The sequence below is a fragment of the Tachyglossus aculeatus genome, chromosome X1, assembly GCF_015852505.1.
Source record: "Tachyglossus aculeatus isolate mTacAcu1 chromosome X1, mTacAcu1.pri, whole genome shotgun sequence".
Taxonomy (NCBI): Eukaryota; Metazoa; Chordata; class Mammalia; order Monotremata; family Tachyglossidae; genus Tachyglossus; species Tachyglossus aculeatus.
Window position 1 is genome coordinate 82,262,250 of NC_052101.1, and position 25,737 is coordinate 82,287,986.

General features: G+C 43.7%; 1 protein-coding gene and 1 non-coding gene across 2 annotated transcripts in view; one reads left to right on the forward strand and one right to left on the reverse strand.

Annotated features, from left to right (window-relative positions):
* Window positions 1–25,737, reverse strand: part of FBLN2 (fibulin 2) — a 207,322-nt gene that overhangs the window by 61,619 nt on the left and 119,966 nt on the right. The gene's annotated exons all lie outside the window — the stretch shown is intronic.
* Window positions 24,719–24,854, forward strand: LOC119920087. The gene has a single exon (XR_005447854.1). It is a non-coding gene; the product is annotated as a small nucleolar RNA SNORA7 (small nucleolar RNA).

The window sequence follows — 25,737 nt, forward strand, 5'->3', positions numbered from 1 at the left end:
TTGTGAGCAATTGTTCACCAATCCACTAGACTGGAAGCAGTGCAAAGGCAGGGGACTGTGCCTCATATGCTTTCTTTAAATAATAATAATAATAATGGTATTTGTTAAGTGCTTACTATGTGCCAAACACAACATTTTCACATGTTTTTCACAGAGGCTGTGAAGCTGGCAATGGAGGCTTCCATCTAGGAGAACTTCAGGCTTATAGCACACCAAACAAGTGCATATTTGGATAAAAATGCCTCAGAAGAAAGTCATTTGGGGCCCTGATCCACACAGGAAAAGAAACAAGAAGCACTGTGGCCTGGTGGATAGAGCACGAGCCTGGGAGTCAGAAGGACCTATATTTTAATCCTGGCTTCATGACTAGTCTGCTGTGTGACTTTGGGCAAATCACTTAACTTCTCTGTGCTGTTACCTCATCTGTGCTGTTTATTACCTCATCTATAAAATGGGGTTTAAGACTGCATCCAACCTGATTAGCTTGTATCTACCCCAGAGCTGACTACAGTGCCTGACACCATCATCATCATCATCATCAATCGTATTTATTGAGCACTTACTATGTGCAGAGCACTGTACTAAGTGCTTGGGAAGTACAAATTGGCAACATAGAGACAGTCCCTACCCAACAGTGGGCTCACAGTCTAAAAGGGGGAGACAGAGAACAAAACCAAACATACTAACAAAATAAAATTAATAGAATAGATATGTACAAATAAATTAAATAAATAGAGTAAAAAATATGTACAAACATATATACATATATACAGGTGCTGTGGGGAAGGGAGGGAGGTAAGATGGGGGGATGGAGAGGGGGACGAGGGGGAGAGGAAGGAAGGGGCTCAGTCTGGGAAGGCCTCCTGGAGGAGGTGAGCTCTCAGTAGGGCCTTGAAGGGAGGAAGAGAGCTAGCTTGGCGGATGGGCAGAGGGAGGGCATTCCAGGCCCGGGGGATGACGTGGGACGGGGGTCGATGGCGGGACAGGCGAGAGCGAGGTACGGTGAGGAGATCAGCGGTGGAGGAGCGGAGGGTGCGGACTGGGCTGTAGAAGGAGAGAAGGGAGGTGAGGTAGGAGGGGGCGAGGTGATGGACAGCCTTGAAGCCCAGGGTGAGGAGTTTCTGCCTGATGCACAGATTGATTGGTAGCCACTGGAGATTTTTGAGGAGGGGAGTGATATGCCCAGAGCGTTTCTGGACAAAGATAATCCGGGCAGCAGCATGAAGTATGGATTGAAGTGGAGAGAGACACGAGGATGGGAGATCAGAGAGAAGGCTGATGCAGTAGTCCAGACGGGATAGGATGAGAGCTTGAATGAGCAGGGTAGCGGTTGGGATGGAGAGGAAAGGGCGGATCTTGGCAATGTTGTGGAGCTGAGACCAGCAGGTTTTGGTGACGGTTTGGATGTGAGGGGTGAAGGAGAGAGCGGAGTCGAGGATGACACCAAGGTTGCGGGCTTGTGAGACGGGAAGGATGGTAGTGCCGTCAACAGAGATGGGAAAGTCAGGGAGAGGACAAGGTTTGGGAGGGAAGACAAGGAGCTCAGTCTTCGACATGTTGAGCTTTAGGTGGCGGGCGGACATCCAGATGGAGATGTCCTGAAGGCAGGAGGAGATGTGAGCCTGGAGGGAGGGGGAGAGAGCAGGGGCAGAGATGTAGATCTGGGTGTCATCAGCGTAGAGATGATAGTTGAAGCCGTGGGAGCGAATGAGGTCACCAAGGGAGTGAGTGTAGATTGAGAACAGAAGGGGACCGAGCACTGAACCTTGGGGAACCCCCACAGTGAGAGAATGGGAGGGGGAGGAGGAGCCTGCAAAAGAGACTGAGAAAGAACGACCGGAGAGGTAAGAGGAGAACCAGGAGAGGACGGAGTCTGTGAAGCCAAGGTCAGATAGCGTGTTGAGAAGAAGGGGGTGGTCCACAGTGTCAAAGGCAGCTGAGAGGTCGAGGAGGATTAGGACAGAGTATGAGCCGTTGGATTTGGCAAGCAGGAGGTCATTGGTGACCTTTGAGAGGGCAGTTTCCGTGGAATGTAGGGGACGGAAGCCAGACTGGAGGGGGTCGAGGAGAGAGTTGTTATTGAGGAATTCTAGGCAGCGAGTGTAGACAACTCGTTCAAGGAGTTTGGAAAGGAATGGTAGGAGGGATATGGGACGATAACTAGAAGGTGAGGTGGGGTCAAGAGAGGGTTTTTTTAGGATGGGAGAGACATGGGCATGTTTGAAGGCAGAGGGGAAGGAACCAGTGGAGAGTGAGCGGTTGAAGATGGAAGTTAAGGAGGGGAGAAGGGATGGAGCGAGAGATTTAATGAGATGAGAGGGAATGGGGTCAGAAGCACAGGTGGCCGGAGTAGCACTTGAGAGGAGGGAGGAGAGCTCCTCTGAGGATAATGCTGGGAAGGATGAGAGAGTAGCAGAGAGTGTTGAGAGCCGGGGGGATGGAGAAAGGGGGGAAGAGACTTTGGGGAGGTCGGACCTGATGGATTTAATTTTGCTAATGAAGTAGGAGGCCAGATCGTTGGGGGTGAGGGAAGGAGGAGGGGGAGGAACCGGGGGCCTGAGAAGGGAGTTGAGTGTACGGAAGAGCTGGCGGGGGTACACGTAGTAAGCGCTTAAGAAATCCCATTAAAAAAATACAAAAGGAAAAGCCTAACACCAATCAAGAATAGTGCTAAGCAGACAAGATTAATGGTTGTGTAGTCATGCTCCTCTAGTTCTCTTCTGAATACTCCCTGGAAACCCTAATAATAGCACCCCTGCTTCCCTAAGACTTCTCTGTGGGAGTTTAATTTAATTGGCATTTTAATCTCAAGCCCTGTCCTCCTGTCCACAGCCACCCCTGGAATCAATCAATCAATCGTATTTACTGACTGTGTGCAGAGCAATGTACTAAGCTCTTGGGAAAGTACAATATAACATAGTAGACACGTTTCCTGCCCACAAAGAGCACTCAGAGCTCTTTGCTGCGTCTAGTCAGGGCAGAGTGTAAGGCCATCCACTGGAAAGACTCCTGGAATCACACACGAGGTTACGTCCTCACCACATCCATACTCTGCGTCCATCAGATCAGCCAAACGTTCCTTTGCCTAACCATGCCCAATTGCAATAAAAAATAACATCAGGAGAAACGTGGAGCTGAACCTGATCTGGGAACTCACTCAAATTTAAGGAAGCTAACCTGAGCCCTCTCCGCACCTGGTTTCCCTGCCCATCCATTTCTGTGGATGGCCCAGGCATTGGTTTTGTGGGTTCCTCCCCTCTCTAGACTGTAAGCCCATAGTGGGCAAGGATTGTCTCTATTGCTGAACTGTACTTTCCAAGTGCTTAGTACAGTGTTCTGCACACAGTAAGTACTCAATAAATACAATTGAATAAATGAATGAGGGAAAAGTATAGGAGGTATCTGGGCTTGTGGAGCAGCTCCCACTGTGATGCAATAGAAGCACTGGGGACCCATACCACTTTACTCTAGGCTCGTACCTGTTCCCTGCCACCAGTGAAGGTAGCAAGGGCAGGGGATAATGTTGGAGGTGGCTGAGTCAGTGGCATGTGTCCCCAGAGCTCCTGGGCTACCATTTCTTGGTTACTCTCAGGTCTTCAGTGTAGTAAGAACTTTGGCAGTACAGAAACCCATGAAGCTAACCCTAGCAATCTCCAGAACTGTCCCCTGTCTATGCCATATCTATAGGCAACAGGGGCACCAGGGGAAATGGGGTTGTGAGTCCATCCAACTCTTACAGTGCTGTTTTCCATTCCTTCTGGTCCCTGCCAAAATTGGTCCTGTCTCCCCAGAAACCTTATTTTGGTGGCTGTTGGAAAATCGAAGCCCTTTTAGATTAGCAAATGCCCCTAACATGGGCTGGCTAGTGAGTCAGTGCCAGTCCAGTACTCTCCACTGATTGAGTCAGAAAGCCATCAAACCAATAAGTTCTGTAAAGCTATCTGCCAAACATGGCCACTGGATCATGAAGTCAAGGCACACTCTACATCATTGGACTTCAACCTGTGACCTTTGGACATTTGATTTTCACCCCACCCTCAACCACACAGCACCTATGTACGTATCTTGTTGGGTAGAGACCATCTCTATATGTTGCCAACTTGTACTTCCCAAGTGCTTAGCACAGGGCTGTGCACACAGTAAGCACTCAATAAATATGATTGAATGAATGAATGAATATCTATAAATTATATAGTATAAATTATTCATTTGTGTCCATGTCTGTCCCCCTGTAGGCTGTAAGCTCGTTGTGAGCAGGGACTGTGTCTACCAACTCTTTTGTATTGTCCTCTCCCAAGTACTTAGTACAGTGCTCTCCACAATGTAAGCGCTTAATACCACTATGATCATCTTCATCACTAATAATGAGATACAGCTTTAATGAAGCATCTTTCTCCTTCAAAGGAGTTGACACCCATTAACAGATTGATTGTAATTAATGGACTAAAAATGCACTTGAAATTTCTGATGATATCCTAAAGGTAAAAACAGCTGGCACCCAAATAGCACATTTCATCCTGGATTCTGAAATTTTTTCTTGGTTTTAATCATTAATTACTTCAATCTCACAAATCGTGGTGATACCCAGTTGTATAGTCCACCCAAGTACAAGAAAGCAGAGCCTTTGAGTCTGACAGTTTTCCTCAAGGTCATACAGTGAGTCAGTGGCAGAGCCAACAAGTAATTCACAAATCTTGCCCTCACCCCACATCCTGCTGAGGCCTCTAAACCACTTACGAACTGTACCAAGTCATTCATGATATTTTCTATTTTTTAACACAGAGTAAGTTGGCAAAGAGAGCTGCTAAGGCCACTATGGAAAGCAACTCACAAACAGCGGAAGAATAAACACTCAAAAACTGCTGGCTCCGCTAACCGTCAATTTCTTTTTTATGCCCATTTGAAATGTTTCTCATTCCACCTCCTATTTGCTGGTGGCTCAAAATTCAATTCACTGTGGCTGATTTCCCTGACAAATGCCATGGAGTTTTCAGCATGCATTTTCCACTCTCTTTTCTCCCTTCTGCCCCCTACAAACAAATGAACAGAGGCCTTCAAAAGATAATCACTCTTCCAGTTCTAGTGCCTTCTATGATGGAGATAAAAGAGTATGTGATATTAAGTTTCTAAGCACCAAAAGTAAACAAAAGACTATAATCAGTGATGACAATTATCTTGGCTGAATTGTGCTATAGCTACAAAAATACCGTCTCCAAGTCCCCATTTTCACCTCCCCCGCCAACACTTATTACCAACTCCATCATTTCCTTCTACTGTTTCACCAAGGAGGAACTCTGCAAGTTTTTTTTCCATTGACTTATATGCCCCTTGATGTCCCTTCCTAGGAAAGTGTTTCATCAAGCCCATTCAGAGCATGGCATTTGTTATTCAGGGCAAAGCTACACTTGATTCCATTTCCCTCTAAAATCACAGAACAGATTTTAATGGCAGAGATATGGGGGCAGGGGAAGGGGAGAAACCTAAGAGTAATATCGTGATCCTGAAACCAGCTGCCTGAACCAGAAGATATATCTGCAATGACAATTGTAGTTTTTGTACCAAAAGCTGTTAGAACAACAGGAATAAGAGGTCATTATCAGTGGTCTGATTCAAGTTCCAAAGTAAGGAGCTCTGGTGCAGGAAGTCCTGAATCATCAACTTCCCCTTTCCCTCCTCTGCCTTCCATTCTGGGTATAGAACTGCCCAATCAGCCAGTAGCCTAGTGGAAAGAGCATGGTTCTGGGAGTTAGGGGACATAGCTTCTAATCCCAGTTTCACCACTTGCCTGTTGAGGGACCTGAGACAACTCATTTAACTTCTCTGTGTCTCAGTTTCCTCTTCTGTAAAATGGAGATTAAATGCCTTTTTTCTCCTCCCCGCTTACCTTGTGAGATTCATGAGGAACGGGTACTCTGTCTGATCTGATTGTATTGTATTTACCTCAGTGCTTAGTACAGTGCTGGGCACATACTAAGCATTTAGCAAATGCCACTATTATTATTCCCCCAAAACACTGGAAATGTCAAGAGGGAAGAGTGTGTTTGAAGTTAGGGGCACATGACAGTGGGGAATGGGATAAAAATGCTTATGCCAGTCTCCTTCTCTGGGATTCCTCACCATTGCTGGGGCTACCAAAGTAGAATTAGGGTGCTGACATCACTGACGTGGTGCATTTCAAGACTGTAAGCTTGTTGTGCGCAGGGAACATGTCTTCCAATTCTGTTTTATTGTACTCTCCCAAGAGCTTAGTACAGTGCTCTGCACACATGAAGCACTCAAATACAATTGATTGATGGATTGATTTCAAGATCATTATCATTCACTGAATATCTTCTATGTGCAGAGAACTCTACTAGGTGTTTGGGAACCTCCAAGACAAGTAGAAGACGTGGTCCCTGTCCACTGGCAACCCCCCCCCCCCAAAAAAAAAAAAAACCTGGCACAGAGTACTTAAATTTGCTATGACATAAAATAAAGGAACCAGATGGAGTGGCTGATATCTCCCTTATTATCACCCCAGTGACTAGCTCTGAAAGGAGCTGTAGCCTTTAAAGCCCCTGAAACTCCTGAAACACTGATCTGTCACACACTGCTCTGGTTCACTGTGATTTCAGGAAAACTAAAACAGAGAGAAGCTTGAGGGTTTTTTTTTTAATGGCATTTATTAAGTGCTTACTATGTGCAAAGCACTGTTCTAAGCACTGGGGAGGTTACAAGGTGATCAGGTTGTCCCACGGGGGGCTCACAGTCTTAATCCCCATTTTACAGATGAGGGAACTGAGGCACAGAGAAGTGAAGTGACTTGCCCAAAGTCACACAGCTGACAATTGGTGGAGCTGCAATTTGAACCCCTGACCTCTGACTCCAAAGCCCATGCTCTTTCCACTGAGCCATGCTGAGTTGTTACTGTCACCCTCAAGTAGGAACTAAAGGACATACTAGCTCCAAGTATGAGATTTCCCTGCATCTGTTTGGCAAGCAGACATACCTACTGAACAAACCATGAGGCATTCTGGTTCCTTCCTATAGATCCATACAACGTTTGGACAAGCGTGTCTGTCTTCCTAAATTTGCTGCCTTCTTGTTCAATTGTGAGAGCCTCAAAGGCAAGGACTTTGTATTTTCCTTCCTTTGTAAATACCCTCAATGCTTAGCACATTGGACAGTGTACTGTGCTCTCCCAAGAGCTTAGGACAGTGCTTTGCACACAGTAAACACTCAATAAATACCATTGATTGATTTGTATTTTGCACATAGCAGTCATTCAATAAATACTGCTGCTGTTCCTGATGGTACCAAAAAAGATCTGCCCTAATAAGGACATAGAGAGGGTTAAATAAATGAAAACAGCATTCCACACTCCTAGACCAGCAGAAATCACTATTCAGTCTCTCACCCACTGGCCGATGATATTTGCAAGGAGGGAGAAAGAGCAATCACAGCAGGAGAAAGCAGTTGAGGAGCCAGTGTTGCTGAGTAGGAGTCTTGTTTGAAAAGTCAGAAATGAATCTGCCCTATGCTAAGTACATTATTGAAAGGAGATGGAACAGTGGGCCCCTTTCAAGACAACCCCTTGCTGAAAATACTAAGCTGCTTCTCAGCTTCCTAGTCTGAGGAGGAGGCAGGAAGTGTTCAGCTCAGTTCTGACTTGCTCCTTCTCAAATCTCTAACACACCAGGACATTGCATCACCCTTGAAAAGACAGCAAACACAAAAACCATTGACGTTTTCATGCCCCATCCAAAGTAGACCCAACCCAAAGTTACTGGAGCCAAAAGGAGAATGCTGGACAAATGTCACAGAGTGACAGAGCACAAGAAAGTGGCTTTAGTATGTAGTGTGATGTCTATTACTGCATCTCTGGGTCTTGTAGCCAAGTTGTTCTCGGTTATGCTTGGTTTTCAACAAGGTTAGCTTTTCGACTCCACTTCCAAGTACAAAAAGAACAAAAGGATTGAAATTCCCCTGTAAGAATCACATCCATGGGAGCTGCTGAAAGCTGTTCCTTTGGCCTCTTTGTACTACCTGACGTCTTTCTGAATTTGACATTGACAGAGAGAAGGAAGGTCCATCAACACTCAGGTTCAGCTCTGATTTATGATTCATTCAACATCTCTCCAATAGCAACCTATCTAATCCAGTGGTTCACAAAATAAGTATCCAGAAGCACTGGCATGTGGTAGGGATGGATGCTATGTAAGCTCATTGTGGGCAGGGAACGTGTCTACTAACACTCCTTCTTCTCCATCCAAACTGCTACGACATTAATGCAAGCACTTATCCTATCCTGCCTTGATTATTGTATCAGTCTCCTTGCTGACCTCCCTGTCCCCTGTCCCCTATGACGCTCCAGTCCGTATGCCATTCTGCTGCCCAGATCATTTTCCTTCAAAAATATTCAGACCATGTTTCCCCACTCCTCAAGTAACTCCTTGCAAAGGCAACTAAAAGTTGGAACAGCAAGAGGAATGACTTCAAACATAAAGCTCTTTCTGCCTAAAGGTATGGTATAGATGACATCTAAATATCCCTTCAGTTTTAAGACCGAGTACCAGGGATCTCTGAAAATGCTCTAGAATCTGGTAGATCTTGGGTGAGAATGTATCCAGTTTTGCCTTCAGAGCTGATTTAGATAAGGCGTTTGACTGAGGAGTCCTGAAAGAGCCAGGGATGTAAATCACTTAGCTTCCTGTAAATAGATCCAATAGGAAGAATAGAGACATGTCTAAATATTCCACAGCTGGGCCTGCACACTAATTTCCACCCCCTTCCTCTCCAGTTACCTCCTAGCCCCTAAGCACTGGGTTTCTAGCTAGGTTTAAACTGCCACCCCATATTATTTAAGGTGCTTTCACTTTACACATCCTATTTATAGAGAGGGGAAACTGGGAATGAAAAACTCTGCAAAAAGGGTAAATTCCTTCTTTTTCTTAAGCCCTTAAAAATGTGCTATTTGTTGTTTAAGAATCTATGTTTTTATGAACGCAGCATTTCTTAAAAGTAGTGAGAGCCCAAAGAAGGGGATGGTCCAAAGTTTTGCTGAAATCCTTTGCTGTTATTACCATATATACACAACGATTCTCTCCTATGAATCAATGCCTTACCGTGGCAGGAGAGTTTCCGTACGCCAATCAAGCTTAGAGTGATGCCATTGAGAGCTACGCTTGCTAGGGTTGCCCAAGAACATCGATTCCTTTGAAACATGGTGTTGGAGAAGAATACCATGGACTGCCCAAAAAACAAATAAATGGATTTTGGAGCAAATTAAACCAAAGTGGCCTTTGGAAGGCCAAATAACTCAACTTAGATTAGCTTATTTTGGACACATAATAAGGAAGACATTCTCTGGAGAAGACACTAATGTTAGGAAAAGTCCAGGGAAAATGTGGAAGAGGCAGGCCAGCTGCTAGATGGATAGAGACCATAACAACGATAACAGAAGAACTGGTAGAAAGGTTGTGGATAATAGCAGAGGACAGAATGTTCTGGAGAAAGTATACCCATGGAGTCGCTATGAATCGGAAATGACTCGACGGCACTTAATAATAATAATAATAAAACACAAGGATTTGTTGAATTTATATCATTTCTAAAATTGCATAGCTATATCAAAGCCCTACAAAGCCCTACTGAAGGCTCACCTCCTCCAAGAGGCCTTCCCAGACTAAGCCCCCCTTTTCCTCAGCTCCCCCCATCCGTGTCACCTTGACTCACTTCCCTTTGCTCCTCCCCCCTTCTCTCCTCCCCACAGCACTTAGGTATATATGAATATATCTATAATTCTATTGATGCCTGTTTACTTGTTTTGATGCCTGTCTTCTCCCTTCTAAACTGTAAGCCCAGTATGGGCAGGGATCATCTCTATTGCTGAATTGTACTTTCCCAGTGCTTAGTACAGTGCTCTTCACACAGTAAGCACTCAATAAATACTACTGAATGAATGAATATCTTGTCTTCTCTGTCCAAGTATAAATTCCTTCCATCAATAGTCTTTATGAGTGCTTACTCTGTGCAGAGCACTGTACTAAGAATTTGGGAGAGTATAACAAAGTAGACAGGATTCTTGTAAAATCAATTACAGGTGAGGAGAAGCAATAGCATATGAAAATATGGGCATAAATGCAATATGTGTGCATTTCCCTAAGTGCCTAGGTAATGTAGATGTGCTGAAGTGGCTGGGGAGATGAAATGTTTGGCAATATTAAGAAATATTACTTTAGATTGAAAGCTCATTGTGGGTAGGGACAATGTCTACTAACTCTGTTGCACTGGACTTCCAAGTGCTTAGTACAGTGCTCTGCACACAGTAAGCACATTGATTGATTGAAGGCTGCCTGGAGGAGATGTGACTTCAGAAGGGAAATTCCTTAAGAGCAGGGACCAATTCTAGACCTTAAAACATATCCTTATCATATGAAACAGGTTGTGAGTGCTTAGTGAATGAATAAATGAAGGAAAAATGAAAGAAAGAAACTGTACGCACTCAACGTTCTCAGAAAATGTCTGGTTTTTGGATTGTTGTTGCCCACAAGGTTACAGTGATATCAAAGGCCCAAGATAAATGAAATATTTTTTCTTTTGCTCTGGCGTCTACCGCACACTTCTCAAAGTATAACTTCTCTGATTTTCTGGACTATACTGCTACAGTCTATAGTTAACAGTTCTCACCAAGGGTATAGTGCTGGCCCTGATAATAATAATCATAATTGTGGTATTTGTTTAGCATTTACTGTGTGCCAAGCACTGTACTAAGCACTGGGGTAGACACAATATGATCATCTCCCACATGGGGCTCACAATCTACATAAGAGGGAGAACAGGTATTAAATCCCCATTTTGCAGGTGAGGTAGCTGAGGCACAGAGAAGTTAAGTGAGTTGCCCAAGGTCAATCAATCAATCAATCGTATTTATTGAGTGCTTACTGTGTGCAGAGCACTGTACGAAGCACTTGGGAAGTACAAGTTGGCAACATACAGAGACGGTCCCTACCCAACAGTGGGCTCACAGTCTAGAAGGGGGAGACAGAGAACAAAACAAAACATATTAACAAAATAAAATTAATAGAATAGATATGTACAAGTAAAATAGAGTAATAAATATGTACAAACATATATATAGAGAGAGGTGCTGTGGGGAAGGGAAGGAGGTAAGGTGGGGGGGGATGGAGAGTGGGAGGAGGGGGAGAGGAAGGAGGGGGCTCAGTCTGGGAAGGCCTCCTAGAGGAGGTGAGCTCTCAGTAGGGCCTTGAAGGGAGGAAGAGAGCTAGCTTGGAGGATGTTGGGAGGGAGGGCATTCCAGGCCAGGGGGATGACGTGGGCAGGGGGTCGACGGCGGGACAGGTGAGAACGAGGCACGGTGAGGAGACTAGCAGCAGAGGGGCGGAGGGTGTGGGCTGGGCTGTAGAAGGAGAGAAGGGAGGTGAGGTAGGAGGGGGCGAGGTGATGGACAGCCTTGAAGCCCAGGGTGAGGAGTTTCTGCCTGATGCGTAGGTTGATTGGTAGCCACTGGAGATTTTTGAGGAGGGGAATAACATGTCCAGAGCGTTTCTGGACAAAGACAATCCAGGCAGCGGCGTGAAGTATGGATTGAAGTGGGGAGAGACAAGAGGATGGGAGATCGGAGAGGAAGCTGATACAGTAGTCCAGACAGGATAGGATGCGAGCTTGAACGAGCAGGGTAGCGGTTCGGATGGAAAGGAAAGGGCGGATCTTGGCAATGTTGTGGAGCTGAGACTGTCAGGTTTTGGTGACGGCTTGGATGTGAGGGGAGAACGAGAGAGCGGAGTCGAGGATGACACCAAGGTTGCTGGCCTGTGAGACGGGAAGGATGGTAGTGCCGTCAACAGTGATGGGAAAGTCAGGGAGAGGGCAGGGTTTGGGAGGGAAGACAAGGAGTTCAGTCTTGGACATGTTGAGTTTTAGGTGGTGGGCAGACATCCAGATGGAGATGTCCTGAAGGCAGGAGGAGACGCGAGCCTGGAGGGAGGAGGAGAGAGCAGGGGCAGAGATGTAGATTTGGGTGTCATCAGCATAGAGATGATAGTTGAAGCCGTGGGAGCAAATGAGGTCACCAAGGGACTGAGTGTAGATCGAGAACAGAAGGGGACCAAGAACTGAACCCTGAGGTCACCCAACAGGTAAGTAGCAGAGCCAGAACTAGAACAGAATTAGAGGAGCAGTGTGGCTCAGTGGAAAGAGCATGGACTGGGGAGCCAGAGGTCATGGGTTCTAATCCCTGCTCTGCCACTTGTCAGCTGTGTGACCTTGGGCAAGTTAACTTCTCTGGGCCTCAGTTCCCTCATCTGTAAAATGGCGATGAAGACTGTGAGCCCCCCGTGGGACAATCTGATTACCTAGTATCTACCCCAGTGCTTAGAACAGTGCTTTGCACATAGTAAGCACTTAACAAATGCTATATAAAAAAAAAAAACTTAGGTCCTTTTTCCACTAGGCCATGCTGTATCCTGATATGGCACTGAAGTGAACTTCTGAACTTGGTGAGTAGAAAAAGGCAATTTTGTGTTTTATCTGTTAAGCTCCTGGGAATGTAAGCAATAGAGAAAGAAGAAAATAAATGTTTTGGAGTTGCGTGTGTTTTACTGGGGGTGGGGAATGCAGAGAGGAGGGGCAGGGAAGAGTCTGATTTTCCATATCCACCTACAAAGTATTATAAATTCTTGATGAGTGACATATCACTTTAGCACTAGCGTCTTTGATCGATAATGCATTCTGCTCATTTCCTGGGGATGACAACAATAGTAATAATAATACTAATAAAGTTATTTGTTAAGCCCTTACTATGTGTCAGGCACTGTCCGAAGTGTTGGTGTAGATACAGGACAATTCGGTCAGACAAAGTCCCTGTCCCACCAGGGACTCACAGTCTAAATAGGAAGGAAAACATACATATTTACATATGAGGAAACTAAGGCAAGGAGTTGAGTGATTTGTCCAAGGTCACACAGCAGGCAGGAGGCAGAACCAGGATTAGAACCCAGGTCCTCTGCCTCCCAGACCAGTGCTCTTTCAACTAAGCCACACAACTTCGCATGTCATCACACTGCCCATCGATCGGTGGTCTTGTGGGATGAGAATGACATCTCTCTCTCAGTACCCTGATGTGCCTGTGTTCACAATGAATCCTAACCTTTGGATCTGTACTGTGATTCCAAATGCAAATCAGGAAGTGAATGCTAAACTAGTCAAAATGATTCTGGTTAGAATCTTGCTGGCAGTAAGAAACAATAGGATGATCTCTAATTTTTCACTTGAAGCTGGTGATTGTGGTGGCATCTATGGAACCCTTTGGCATTTCTTTAGTGTTCCATATATCAAGGAAAAGCTCATACAGACACCTGTAGATTAGATTCCCTTATTGCTTGTAGATTTCTACAGAAATGCCCAAATTTAGGTGATTTACTAGTTTTCATGGCTTTGTTGTTGGAAGTTTCTTCTTCAGGTAACTAGGCTTCCAGTGGTCTAAGGCTCATGCTTTCTAGGTTTCGAAAGTTTTCTCCTGGATGGTAGAAGGTATGTACAAATAGTGATTGTTATGTTCTTGTCACCTACAGGCTGATCTTGGTAGGCCTCCATTTAGCTATAATCACAAGTAGCTGCAAGGCACTGTTGATAAATTTCTTGTTTTGCTACAACTAGTTTTTAGTTTTTCAGATGTTTTCTCTGAATCAGTCTCAGAAGTGCCTCTTTGTCATATCTAGTACCGTTGACATCAGCATCAGTAGCTGCTGTCCCTTGTCCCAATAGGTATGAGATGATTCTGTCACTTGGGAGCTTTACAAGCTTCTTGATTCTCCAGAAATTCATATTTAACCTTCTCAATTCCTTGAATTCTGCTTTTCAATAAACTGCATGAATTGAAAACTTAAACTTGGAACTCATGAGCTGTAATCTGAAATACACTTCTTTGCAACTTGGGTGCCTGCATCCATTATAATTTTTTTTGATACTGCAGGCCACTCATCTTCTTCTTCTTCTTCATGTTACCTCCTCTTACCTCTTTGGCAAATCTTTCTCAATCTCTCTCCCTCGTTCTTCCCAATTGGGATATCCCTCAAGACTCTATTCAGGGTTCCCTTCTCTTATCACTTCACACATTTCCTTGGGAAGCCCATTCACTTCCATGGCTTCAACTGCCACCTCTAAGTGGATGACTCCCAAATCTATCTCACACGCCTTGACCTCTCTTTTCTGCAATCACGCATCCCCTCCTGCCTCCAGGACATCTTTACATGTCCAAAACTGAACTCCTCCTCTTTTATTCCCAATCATCTTCTCCATCAAACTTTCCCATTACAGTTGAAAACACCACAACTCCCCCTCATCTCTGAAGTCTGCAACCTTGGCATTATTTTTGACTCTTTCTTTTTCAATCTCTATATTCAGTCTGTCACCAAATCCTATTGGTTTTTCCTCCACAGTTTTCTAGGATCCACCCCTTCCTCTCCATCCAAACAGCCACATGCTGATCCAAGGGCTTTTCACACCCCAAATATTGCATCAGCCTCCTTGCTGATCTCCCTGACTTTAGCTTCACACTTCACTCTGCTGCCCAGATCAATTTCCTAAAACATTATTCTGCACATCTGCCCACACCTCAGTAACCTCCAAAGATTGTTCATTTCTCTCTGCAACAAACAGAAACTTTTGACCATTGGCTTTAAGACACTTAATCAGCTCTCTCTCTCCTTCTTATCCATTCTCTTCTCCCACTAGACCCTAGCTTGGACTCTTCTTTCCTCTCAATCCAACCTACACACTGTGCATCATTCTCATTTCTCCCAATAGCAACCTCTTGCTCACACTCACCCTTCTTCCTGGAGCTCCCAGCCCCTTCATGTAACATCTACCTCCCCCACTAGATTAAAAACTCCTTCGGAGCAGGGACCATGTCTACAAATTCATTTTACTCTACCAAGTGCTTAGTATAGTGCACTGCACAGAAAAGGTGCTCAATAAAGATTATTCATTGATTGATGTATACTGGTGACTATGCTCGAGAGGCACAAGAAGACGTATAAATGATTAGGATTCATGTGTATATAGGGTTGTTTTTTGGTCCAAAGATGAGGGTGAGATTGTATCCATGAGAGTGAGTGCCTTGCTGAGAGTACAGTGCACACTTTCAAATTGTGCCTATTTAAACACAGTAATGAACCTCAACTGCCTCCAATTTTTCTGCAAAATCTGATAACTTTGGCTCTGAATTCTGCCCTACAAGGTACTGGTAACTTTGACCTCCTAGCCTCATGTGACATGTAAGTATACTCGCATCATTCCTTTTAGAAGCAAAATTGTAACTTCAAGCTTTTATCCTGTGACTCAGACAAATCCTAGTGAAGTACAAAGGGGCAGGGACCAAACTACTTATTACTTCAGAGAGAATTTGTTTTTAAAAACTTCAAGATGGAAAATCACAGCTCTATAATGAGACAGACTATTCCAGTTCTCACAATTAGAGGTATACAATGACTCATTTGAATTAGACCTTTTGAGCAATTCTGTTTTCCACTTTAGGCATACAAATTTAAAAACAGCATTTCATGCTTGACATTTTCAGCAATCATCAATGGCTTGTTGATGTTTATGCAAAATGCTGTAGTGAGTCTATATTTAATGTGATAATAAGGAAGCCAACATTTAAAATTATAGGCAGGGAAACCCAAAATTCCCTCTAACACTTCAGAATCTGAACCTGAACTATTTGAGACCTGGAAGTTGACTGAGAATTGAAAATGCTCAACATCACAAAACAAAGTTTCTTTTGAGTTCTACTGACTCTTTTTTGAAAATAACTTGAAGACTCGATCATGTACAATACTACAAAATAAAATTTTCATCCTGCTGAACTGAACTAAGGGTATGTGAATTGCTTGGAGATACTTTGAGCAAAAGCATTCTAAGAGAAATAGGTGAATGGGTCATATCAGTATCATCATCATTGCCAAAAATAATTTACATTTGCAGGCCACAGGTTATTGTCCCTGTCTTCAGATAATTTACAATGAAGAGGGACAGAGAAGGGAAGGGTAAGGAGAAAGGGGGAGGAGAAGGGGAGGGAGAAAGGGAGAGAGAAGGGGAAAAATGGAGGTGTAAAGGCAAGGTGAAGGAGGGGGGGGAGCACAAAGAAGGAAGAGTGTGGGGGGAGAAAGACAGGAGGAGGGAGAAAGCAATGCTCTTCAGATTTCAAGTATTGTTAGCTAGACCTTGTGCCTAAATGTGGCTGAAAAGATAAAATATGGAACTGGCAATTCCTTTCCCACCTTATGTAGGTAAAGCTCATCTTTTGTTGTGCTGTAACATTTGCTTTCTGCTGTACTGGATGTCATTTTGTGGGCAGAAAGTGTCTACCAACTGTTATATTGCACTCTCCCAAGCCCGTAGTACAGTGCCCTGCACACAGTACATGGTCAATAGATATGATTGATTTCAAGTCTGCCTCCCAGTATTATGATTTTTTCAAAGCCCTTTACTGAGTCATTCTATTTCTAATTTGCTGCAAGCCAGGTTGGTCCTTATGCTGCTCTGGCTTCCCACCAGTCTATAGGTTTGTCTCATTGTCTATTGTTTGGAATTTTACTTCATTGACTTTTTAAAATATTATCTCTGTCTCCCTTGTTTATGGTTTTCTCACTTCAGTGCACCACCCCGCAGTTAACAATAATAATAACACTGATGGCATTTGCTAAGCATTTACTATGTGCGAAGAACTGTTCTAAGTACTGGGGGGATACAAGGTGATCAGGCTGTCCCATGTGGGGCTCACAGTTTTAATCCCCATTTGACAGATGAGGTAACTGAGGCCCAGAGAAGTTAAGTGACTTGCCCAAAGTCACACAGCTGACAAGTGGCGGAGCCGGGATTAGAACCCATGACCCCTGGCTCTCAAACCTGTGCTCTTTCCACTGAGCTGTTTGGGTATCCTTTATGGGACATCCTCAGGTGTACCACCCAGTAAGATATGATGCAAAAAGAATTGCTTTAATTCAGGTGTATTAACTGCATTCCAGGGTTTGCAATATCAATTAATCTGTAGTATTTACTGAGGGCTTACTGTGTACGGAACACTGTACTAAGTGCTTGGGAGAGTACAACAAAGCAGAGTTGGAAGACATATTCCCTGCCCACAATGAGCTTACAGTCTAGAGTAATAATGTAATAAGATGACACAGGGATGACACTGATGGAACTGCTCAAAGGTTCACACGCGGTGTTTATAGTAAATCCCGGTCTTACAGCGATATAGAAGATTGGATTTTAACTCAATCTCCAAAGTTTCAGATTGGTCTGGTTTTATGCCCTGTTGGTGTCCTACTCTGTCAGTCTCCCGAGTGAAACGCTCTACATCTTGATTTTGTTTTCCCCATCTATTTTTGCCTCATTGAGACAATGTTGCTACTTAATAATGCAGTGACAGCATTTCACCCTGTCCCAGTAGAGATCCTTAGCTGAGGTCAGATTATTTGCAGTGCGGCTTAGTGGATAGAGCATGGGCCTGGAAGTCATAAGGACCTGAGTTCTAATTGCAGCTCCACCACATGTCTGTTGTGTGACCTCTGGCAAGTCACAACTTCCCTGAGCCTCAATTACCTCATCTGTAAAATGGGGAAAAGACTGTGAGCCCTATGTGGGACAGGGATTGTGTCCAACTTGATTAACTTGTATCTACCCCAGCACTTAGAACAGTGCTAGGCACATAGTAAGTGCTTAACAAGTACCATAATAATTATTGTGTGAACATTTTGTGGAGGGCTAATTCAATCACTAGCACTTTATGAAGTGCTTTTCAGAATCAGTAATCATCTACTGGTATTCCTGAGTGTTCTTCTAAAATTCCATCATCAACACAAAAAAATATCTACTGACTGGCTGATTCAAGGACTTCCTGTGATGCTCTTCACATGTTGAGATGGAATAGTTTCCCAGAATACTAGAAGAGTAATCCTAATGACAGTTTCCACATCTATGGTTGTGTCCTCAATCACGTCTGCTTAAAATCAGTTGAACAAAATTGGACCTATTACACAATCATAGCTTTACTGATGAGTAAAAAGTTAGAGAAGACTGCAGTTCTCACACGGCTGGCCATATCACTGTGAGTGGCCTTGGGATCTTGACTGTAAGCTCCCCCACTAAACTGTAAGCTTCCCTCTGTACACTGTAAGCTCCTTGTGGGCAGGGATTGTGTCTTCCAACTCTATGGCCCACTTTCCCTGGTGCTTAGTACTGTGTTCTTCACACAGTAAGCATCCAATAAATATAACTGATGGATGACAAACTTCTCAATGCAGCCCAAACTACTAAATAGTTGACAGGACCCAGGCCTCTTAACTAATGATGGTAGTTATTAAGTGCTTACTATGTGTCACTTTTAATAATAATAATAATAATAATAATAATGGTATTTGTTAAGCACTTACTATATGCCAAGTAAGCACTTGCATGGATAGAAGATAAGCAGAGTGACCATATAATCCCTGTCCCAAATGGTCCACACAATCTAAGAAGAAGGAAGAGTCAGTATCTCATCTCCATTTAACAGTGAGCCAACAGAACAGTTAAGTGACTTGCCCAAAGTGACACAGCAAGCCAGGAGTATACCTGCGACTAGAACCTGGGTTCTTGTCTTCCCAGGCCAAAGCTCTTTCTGCTAGGCTATGTTGCCTCTCTTGATGGAATCCAATGTTTTGGGAGATCTATGAACACACTGTACAGGTGCTGAAATTGTTCCAAGCACTCTTCCTATGTCCTATCCAACCAAAAAGTAGTCATGAAAATAATTACGGTATTCGTTAAGCACTTACTGTGGGCGAGGCACTGAACTAAGCGCTGGGGTGGATACAAGCAAATCAGGTTAGATACAGTCCCTGTCCCATTTGGGGCTCACAGTCTCAATCCCCATTTTACAGATAACAGGCACAGAGAACTGAAATGACTTGTGGCGGAGCCAGAATTAGAACCCATGACCTTCTGACTCCCAGGCCCGTGCTCTATCCACTAAGCCACATTGTTTCTAGTAGTAATAGTACTAAGCGCCTACTGTGTGCAGTACACTGGGGATCACGTATACTCTACGTTGTGAGCTAAAGCCACACGGCAACTTTGGGAAAACTTAGTTCAGAAGTTTTTGGACAGCACTGAGATTTCACATTTTTAGTTTGTTTTAGTTTGTTTAGTTTAGTTGTTTGTTTTAGTTTGTTTGTTTTGAAGATGTTGACAGTCATAGCATTGAACCAATGTTCAACTTCCTTGCTGTTCCATAGGTTGAGGAGGAGATTGTGTAAACCTTCCAGCTTCATAGATCTCATCAGGTGTACTAACAAACTCTGATGCTGGCTTCCTTAGTAGTCAAAGCAAAAGCCATGTCTTCACATTTTGTCAAGTTCCCTTATTTGTAGAGGCTTGTCCATGATGATATGTTCCAAAGATGATTAAGTGTGGTTGTCATCTCTTCAGGATTACTTTTTAGCTTGTGGTAATCAATTGATCAATCATATTTATTGAGCGTTTACCAGGTGCAGAGCACTATACTAAGCACTTAAAAAATCAATCAATCAATTGTAGTATGATAGGAATAGAACCATCTGCACTTTTCACTGGTGCTACGGTAGAGTGCAATGGGACATTTCAACTTCTGCAGGGCACATAGAAGTCCTTGATTTGCATTTGCTCTGCATAGCCTTGACATCCCAGTTCTTTCTCCATGATAAATCAATGAGCCACCCTTTTGTCTGTCAAGAGGATAGGCAAGGGGTTGACAATTAATTGCAGCAAGAATTCTTTATGATCTTGATGTCATCTGAATCAAATGAACCCTAGTAGAGACGACCATCTTAACGGCAACTTGATATTTTCTTTTATGGACAACTATTTGTAGTTGCTTTGGTCAAAGTAGATATGGTTTCTTTCTCTGATAGAGTTGATTTGAAGTTGTAATGACGGTCCTTTTTTATCTTCATTCTTTAGATGTTCAGCCATCTGGATGGTTGGCTGGCTTCTTAGGGATAACTAGCAATGATGAGTCCAGCATTTGGGACCATGCATAGCAGCAGGGATATGAATATCCTTTCAGTCTCCCTGTCAAATAACGATAAGTAGTTCCTGCAAAAATAGGCCTTTACATTGTTGGATTTGTTCCTGAACAATTTATTTCTTAACACCAAGCAGACATTTACAAGGTTTAGGAAAAATAAACAAACTGTAAATTGAAGGCCTAATCTTGTTTTTTTTTATTAAGTATCCCCAGAGAAACCTTCAAGTAGAGGGAGAAAAAAGATATAACTTTGGTTTCTGTCTGCCCCCCTCTCTCATTCTCTCTTTCTCTCTCTAAATGTAAATCTCCTCTGAAATACTTCCCAGTGCTCAGTCATGAAGAGGTTACATTGTATTTCCGCCATGCTGTGAAAGGAAAATTGTTTCCCCAAGCCCGGTTTGGTGGGTTGGAGGGGAAACCCTTTTCCCTTCCTCTCCATTGCTTTCAGGCAATTTGCTGCCTGGATAAATGTTTACACTCTCTCCAGCTGCCAGTTTTAGGCAGGCAATACAAAAGGATGGGAGAGGGGAGAGGTGGAGGGAGGGGGAGGGGTTGTGAAGCAGAGCATTTCAAATACTTACTGATGCACCTTTGGCTGAGAATCTCCAGAGTCCTGCAGAGGGAAGCACATCAGTCCAGCGACATTTCATCGGGCAGCCAGCAGGGGGCGTGGAGTGTAATACTGGCAACATGCCTGGAATTCTGAAACATTAAACACCAAAGACTAGGGGAGGCATGGGTGGTGGAAAGGAGGCACACAGGCTCATGGAAGCATGAATTTTTGCTTTAATTTTTTTTTGGTAGAAAATTCTATCAAGGGGACAGAAAATGAATTTCTTCTCTGCTGGTGTGACCCCCCCCAACACCCCCACGGTGGGTTCAGAGCAGGAAATGTGTTCCATTGGGTGGACGGGGAGACTCGATCCTCTAACAAAAGAAAGAGAATGAAACAGACAAAAGGTGGAGGGGAGGGGAACAAGGGACAGGCCAATCTAGACACAAGTGCAAACCATTCTGCTTGCCATCCTGTGTGCCTCCTGCAGAGCTTCTGGGTGGGGAGAGCTGTCTGTCCACACTGTATGTACAGGCAGCCTGATAGGAGGGGTCTAGGGAGATACGGTGAAGTTCATCAGCTTCAGATCATGAATTCAGTACTGGGCAATCAAATATGGGGATGAGTGGGAGTTGCATGGAGGGGATTGACTGAAAAGCTTTCTCTCATTTCCACTGGAAAGAACACTTCTCAAATGTCAATTTTGCAATCAACAAGCTCTCAAGAACACATCTGCCAGCATTAGAGAGGACTACTCTAGAGTCCAAAAGATTCCAGTGTTTAGCTCTCAGGCACATCCAAGAGGTCAGTAAGCCAGTGGGTGTTTGATGATCATAAGCTTTTGTTTGGCACATTACTGGGAGTGAATAGACCATTGTGAGTAAACCACTGCTATTAACTATCTTATCCTGTGTGGTCCATTTATTTCATTCCATGCTTCAGCATTGCTATCTACATGTACATGAAATCTCCCATGATGATCAGCTTGTATGAGATTGGCACTGCTATGATGAGTCTTGCCAGATGGTTATAGAACCTTTCTTCTTCCTCACCATTAGACCCAACTCCAAGCATGCCATCTTGGCAGAACCTCTCATTCAGCTTTGCCCAACCTACTGTGGTCCCAGGTGGCCTCAGGGCAGTTCCCAGAGGCTTGGCAAGTTGAAGGAGGATTCACCATGCCCAGATTTCAAGCATCAACTGTACAGATCAGGGGATAATCAGGAGACACACAAGAAAGCACCCCCCTCAGACCTGCTCCTTGCCTGCAGAAATCCAAGGAAGCGTTCACTTACCAATCAGATCAGGCTCAACTGAAACCAAATTCCAACTACCAATCCCTCTGTCCTAAAAGAAAAAAGGCTGGGGACTGCAACAGTTATTATAAGCAGTACATTGCATCTATTTGAATGCTTTCCTTGTTATTCAAACTGCTGTGTTATGTCTAGAAATTGTAGTCACAAAAACCTCAAAAAACATCTGCACAAATGAAATAAAGTATTTGTAGATTGTCTCCCCGAGATGAACTTCCTCTTTGAAAGCAAAGTTAGGCAGCTTCAGAAGCTGATTCAACCTTTGGGCAATTGCTGGAGGGAGGAGGCAGGTATTCTCTTGCTGCCTGAAAGAATGACCGTACTTTCCTGAAGCAACTAAATTACTTCCAGGAAGAGACTCTAGGGAAAGTATCCTAGAATAAGGAGGTGTCTTAGTCCCTACCTTCAAGGAATTTTCAATCTTAAGTGGAGAAGACAAAAAAATTTAACTCTCCAAAAAGATAGTACCTTACAACTGCAACAAAAATCTACCCACAGACAAACCTCATGGCCTAAATAAAAGCTAAAAGGCAATTAACAGCTTTTTCTGACTTGAGATCCCAAGCAGCCCAAGGTTTCAGATTTCCAATGTTTTCATAACATTCAGAAGATTGTGGAGGCCAGCTAGAGAGTAGGATTTCTGCATTGGAGAATGAGAGGGAGAACTTGAGAGAGGCCCCTCCTAAAATGTTCCAATTTTTCATCTTGACCATGAGGTTGAGGTTGAGGTTGGGGAAAAGAAGGGTGCTTCAGAGAAACTTATTCCATCTAATATAGTATAAACAGACAATTCTTACAGAATTTCAAAAGGCAACAAACAGTTCACCAGCACTTGACAAAACCACCTATTTGGGAATCACCCCCTGGCCTGCAACTAGTTAAACTGCCCCTCAGCTCTGAGCCCACGCACCCAATCTTTCTGCTCCATCTCTTCTAACCCCTCCATTAGCCACCTTTATTACCATCAATAGTGTATTTTGGGCATATAGTTTGTGGAAAGAGCACAGGCCTGGGAATGAGAGGACCTAGGTTCTAGTCTTGGCTCTCTCACTTGCCTGCTGTGTGACCTTGAGCAAATCACTTAACTTCTCTCCGCCTCAGTTTCCTCCTACTTAGGCTGTGAACCCTGTGTAGGACAGGGACTGTCAGACCTGATTATCATGTATCTACCCAGCACTTAGTATAGTGGTTGGCACATAGGGAGTGCTTAACAAACACCACCACCAACTAGGTTCCTGAGGAACCGATAATAAAAATCAAAAGACAAATCCCTCCCTTTAGTGGGGAAGACAAGCAAATACTAATTGTCAAATCTAGGTTTCAACCAATCAATAGTATTTATTGAGCACTTCCTCTGTGCAGAGTATTATACTTAGTACTTGGGAGAATACAAGAGAGTAGGTAGACATGATCCCAGTGCACAAGGCATGCGGGGTGGGTGGGGGGAACAGAAATTAAAATACATTTCAGATGGGTCTCTATGTAAAGTGCTATAGGGCTAGGGGAGATAACCCTGGCTTTCTCAACCATAGTTTTGAGTACCCACATTCAATATTTTTGTAGAACATTATGGTTGCCATATTATAGTCTTGTTGATCCTCCTGTTCCCACTATTTGTAAGTAATGTTAGTCTGTCCACCCCATTAGATTGTAAACTCCTGGAAGGCAACAATCATAAAAATAATAATAATAATAATGGTATTTGTTAAGCACTTACTATGTAACAGGCACTGTACTCGTGTCTTGCTCTGTTTTACTTTCCCAAGCACTTAGCACAGTGCTTCACACTAAATAAATTCTACTGAAGATGATGCAATAATTTTGAGTAACTAGTTTTCCTTGACTGTAGATAACAATTCAGGTCATTTCAGGCCAGCTGCATCTGATACAGCATACAGGTTCCAGATTACTGTATCAATAGACCATTATCATTACCCAGGGAATTCACTGTAACTACTTAAACTTCAAAATTATAATATGTTTAAATGTGATCTTTAAGAGAGCAGCTTTCTTGAAGGAGGCCTAGAATGCTTTGCTTTTCTATTTCTTTTCCATGCACCTTTTTGAATTTCACCCTGACTGGCCAAAAACTGAGCAGTTACCAGCTCCTTCTTTAATTTGGAATTGCCAACAGTGAATGCTTTCAGGAACCTAACTCCCATGGTTGGTGTGGGGAATCTGTAAACTACAGGTAACAGAGCAAGAGAATAGATACAAATAATAAAAACCATATACGAAACTCAAATGAGCAATTAAATACAAAATAAACATATATTAATAAATGTTAAAGTGATTTATGGAGTGACATCATCAGGTAGGGAATTGGTCAGGGAGAGCCTCCTGGAGGAGGTGACTTTTTACATGGTTTAGTGGAGGGGAAGGAGTTCCATGCAAGGGGAAAGACATGAACAATGGGTCAGAGTTATGAGGTTAGTAGAGTCAGAAGATTAACTTGGGAGAAATATAGAGTGCAAGATGGGGAGTAGCAAGAGAAAACAGCAACAGTTTAGATAGCCATGCTCTTAGCCCCGACCTTCCTAGATACAACCACCCTCAAACAGTAAATCTGCCTACTTCTCAAAGGAAAATGACCACATATGCTACACATTCACTACATATTTTGCTGCATATCCTGCAGAAGTAGAGGGACAGCAGCAGCTTCAGAAGGAATGTAAGTTAGCTCTGCTGAGGTAGTCTGTCTCTCTGTTCTCTCAATGGATAACAAGTAGTGAGATTAGCCCTTTCTGATGTTAGGTACCTGTTGCTTATTCATTCTTTTACTCTTTTCCTATGTTTCATGATCCCCTCTCAGGGTTGCACCTGAAGAGTTTCCAGTACTCTACCAGTCTTGACTATGGGAGGGAGTCAAGCAGAGGCATATCCATTCAATTCCTAGCTTGGGCAGTGGCTAGCGAGTGGAAGGCAATCTGCTACAAGTCAAAACTCACCTGTTCTGGGCAGCAGCAGCATGGGAGATAGCCGAGGGCAGAAACTCAGGTTTACTGCACAGGAGGAAGCAATGGTAAACCACTTCTATATTTTTACCAAGAAAACTCTATGGGTACACTACCAGAACAATTGCAGATGGAGGTGGGGTATTCTGGGAGAGATGTGTCCATGGCGACGCTATGGATCGGAGATGACTCGACAACATAAGACTAGACAACGTTTCATGAATGTTCTTTCTCTGCTTGTTATTAGCTCCCTTCCGTCCTGATCTTCTTCCCCTTGGTCCTTGTATTCTCTACCTCCCTGTTTTTCCAATTGCCCTTGCTTTCACTCCCATTCCTCATTCCTCTCTATCCCCCTTTCTGGTTATTTCCCTCCTGTTCCCATTGCTGCTTTTCTCCCTCCTTTCATTTTATAAGAAAGACTCTGATTTCCCTCTCTCCCCAGACCTGGCCTCCAGTCTTTGCTTGGTTAAGGGAGTCCCACCACCTCTTCCTTCCTAACCCCTTCCTCACCAACTAGGCCTATCCAACTTCAAAATCACTTGCCTCACCTGCTGCCTCCTCTGTTGCCACAGCCTTCAAAATGCCAGAAGAGACTACATGAAGAAGTTTTGGAAAGAACCAAAATGTTCATAAATGAATCAAAGTGAATGGTGAAAGGCTAGAAGACTGCGGAGCACCCACTTGGGGGGACACGGATTCCTTAGTGTTTGGGGGTAAGCTCTCCTACTTGCCTTCTGACCTCTAGATTTTGTGTCTGTGGTTCCTCCCCAGTGGTAAGAAGGATCCAGCTGCATGGCAGGACTTCTCCCATGGTGGCCGGTGAAGGGGAGGATCCTGAGTCATCAATCAATCAATCGTATTTATTGA